General features: G+C 43.8%; 1 protein-coding gene across 11 annotated transcripts in view; it reads right to left on the reverse strand.

The window, feature by feature from the left end:
* The window catches only part of LNX1 (ligand of numb-protein X 1), a 122481-nt gene that overhangs the window by 13211 nt on the left and 105929 nt on the right, over positions 1-3341 (reverse strand). The gene's annotated exons all lie outside the window — the stretch shown is intronic.

Here is a 3341-nt window from a genome sequence, read left to right on the forward strand (position 1 = left end):
CTTTCCCATGTCATTTTTTGCATGGCTGCAGACAGAAAGGATTTGGGGTGACTTGACTGAGATGATGGCAGTGATGAAAGGAAAGTAAAGCCTTTTTTAGTAAACACACGTAGAACTTGCTTGGAGGTATAATCGATAGCAAGTAAACCAGTTAAAAGGCAGAGTTTATCAGGGACTGCATTTCAATGCATTCTCTTCTAAACAATTGTCCTTCTCTGTCATTTTGAAGTGACCTTCGAGGTCAGGAGAAAAAAAACATAACAGTTCATCTCCTCCTCTTTTTGTTTTTTCCTCCTTTTCTGTATATTCACTGGAAAATAAATATTTACAGCAGATTATCACAACATCAAAGCCATAACACGTGCAGGCAAAAACCATTGCTGTGTCTGTTTGGAAAATGTACTTCACCTGAAGGTTAACCTGTTTGTATGGTCAGGAAACATTGCCTGCTCCAGCAACATTTTCTTTGCTTTAAGTAGTAGACAATTCATTTGAAAGAAGTAAGAAAACAGTTTCAATTAAAAACAAGTGCTATTTAATGAATGGCAAAGCTCCCACTGACTTCAAAGGAATTGAATCGGGCCTGTTTATCCATTACAGCATGGCTTCGCAACCTCAGCTGCACAAGAAAGTGTTTGTGACATCTCTTTTCTGAGTCTAGGCAGCAGCCAGAACAGTTTGGGCTGTGCTTCCCCTATCTCTGTACAGAGGAAAACAGATCCATGAGACCCTGTGCAGGACCAATCTCTTGGCACACCATACACCTGGCATCACTACCACCAGAGAAGGACATGGTCCCAAGAGATCATCCTCCTCTTATCCAGAGCCTTGTGGGCCACATGGCTGGTTGCCACTGGCCTGAGAGGCGCCTCCTCATGCCATACAGATGGAGGTTGGCTGTCATGAGGCCAACAGCTTGGCCCAAAGTGGTTCCTGAGCCACTGCACAAGCTAGACGGCTGCTAGAAGCTAGAGTTTATTCTTGGTGCCGAATACAGCCAAGGGTGGAGAACTGATTTCAGCCCATGTATACAGTGAGAGCAGTTTCCCTCAAAGAGAGCATTCCTGACCTTCTAATATCACCTCCTACAGTAAGCTCAGGGGACAAAAAACACCTTAAAATTAACCGGAATTCAGGGCAGCTAGCAATCCTCTAATCACACATAATAAAGCAATCCCACCAACAGCAGTAGGTAGCAGACTCATCAAACCACACTCACGTAGGTGACTCCCCTGACAGTGAGGTCCAGCCAACAAGCATTACCTTGGTTTTGGGCAGGAGCATGTGCTGCATTAGGACACTGTACAAACCCTAGGCTTGCAAGCATCACTCCTGCACTAATATCTATTTAAAATAAATAACATTTTTTAAGTCTTCCAAAGCCAGTTTAAAGATCTTGAATTGCAAATTATGTTCAGTTAAACCTTCAGCAAAATAGCATGAAATATTTGAACTGACACAGCCATGCCCTATAAAAGGGCAACTAACACTCTAGTAATGTCCAAAAGTCCACAGTGCATGAAGCTCATTGTGTCTACCGGCTGTACTGATCTGCTGATCTCTTGCCAGAGCATTTTCTCTGATAGAAGCCCTCCACTATGTACACACAAAGCTAAAGGGAGGTAGGAAATTTTCTTTTTTTGGCTGCGATCTTCCCTGGAAAGTGCCCAAATGGTGGCACTGGACAGAAGCCCACAGCAGCACACCCACTCATGTGCTTATGTAGTAGTCATCTCTTGTGGCAAACTGGAAATCCCCCTAAAAGCTATGGCCTATCCAACAAGAGATGATTCATTAGTCTTTACAGCACTTACTCATTAGTCTTTAAAGGACTGTTACAAAGCCAACATTGTGCCTTCAATCTCACAGCTATGCAAAATGTTGTTGGTCTTACCAAGAACTGCCATCCAACACCTCTTGGTACACAAAGAGAAAATGAGGATCTCAGGCCAGAGAGAGACAAACATTTCGTGTTCCCATGTGGTACCAGTTAATTACGCAGACCAACACGGTAGAGTTAGCAAGTGCTTGGATCTTCCCTAGGAAGCATACAGTAGCAGCACAAGCTAATTGCTGTCCTCCACATATCTTCCTAAGGAAATCATTGCTTCATTAAAAAGTAATGCCTTTTCAGATGCATGATTAGTTGGGCACTACTTGCTACTTGGTAGTAGCTACTGAACATTGACTCTGCTTTAACTCCTGCTGATCTGATCCCACCTAACAGGAGCTGTGATTGTGACTTTGTGGAAAAGGAAAACTAAAAATAGGTAAATATATACTAGTATTTTTTAACACATAAAAACACTGAATAATGTAGTTTTAAAAGACCTGCAAAAATGGGTATATTTGAAAATTTGTGAAATCCAGAGCTAGAGTTACCTCCTGGCTGACAGCTGTGCATCCAATATTTGGTCCAGAGGTCCTTTTAAGGACACAACTGGCTACCCATCAAGCAGAATGAACTTAAGCCCTGCCCTGTACACCTCCCTGATGCACCCCTGGCACTGGTGGCCAGGGTCAAACTTGCATGGATTTGCATAAGTGGTGACATTAAGGGTGAATAATGTAAATTAGCCAGGCATGTGACTTTTAATTTAGTGAAGTAAAAAAATTCAGTTCCTTCAAGGACATGCCTTGCTCTGTCTAAAATGCAAAGAATAACACAGAGTAAACTTAGAAAACATATTTTCAAAACTCTAGCTGCATTGGTTCCTACTAATACCTCATATGTTTGAGTATTAGCGTCTCTCTGCCTTATGCAGAGAGAATATTACAAGTCTAAATGCACTAAACACACGCTGTGACCAGGTACCCAGGGGCAGCTGGGGCACAGTTTGGTAACCACAGCCCTATCCGGGCAAGATGGCTGCTCTGTGCTGTGTGCCGGGGTTGGGTCCAGCCATGCTGCACACTGCCAGCCCTTATAGACCCCACACCATGCAAGCTCCAGGTGCTGCTAGAGCACAACAAATATGCTTTCAGTCCAAAGCTCCACAGGAAGTCCTCATGCTCACAGCAGCCAGGGTGACCAGAGCTGCTGTGTGCCACCAAACTGACAGCTGGGTCAGGGCATGGGCATTTTAATAAATGACCAACAGCCTAATAGTTACTGTAATTTTCAAGTAGCTTATGGGAAACTTTCAGGCCAGCGTTTTGTCTGAAGACTATGCTACATATGGAGAAACTTAAGAAAAAACTTTTTCTTTCTGTTGGAGCGCATTGTCCTGTGCTGGCTCGCACTGCTGGTCAGATCTGTGGCCGTGGCCAGGATACTGTGTGCACATAAGCACCTGCCCCACCACTGCCACCTGCCTTCTATTTACATCCACAACACACGA

The sequence above is a fragment of the Corvus brachyrhynchos genome, unplaced genomic scaffold, assembly GCF_000691975.1.
Source record: "Corvus brachyrhynchos isolate BGI_N302 unplaced genomic scaffold, ASM69197v1 scaffold17, whole genome shotgun sequence".
NCBI lineage: Eukaryota > Metazoa > Chordata > Aves > Passeriformes > Corvidae > Corvus > Corvus brachyrhynchos.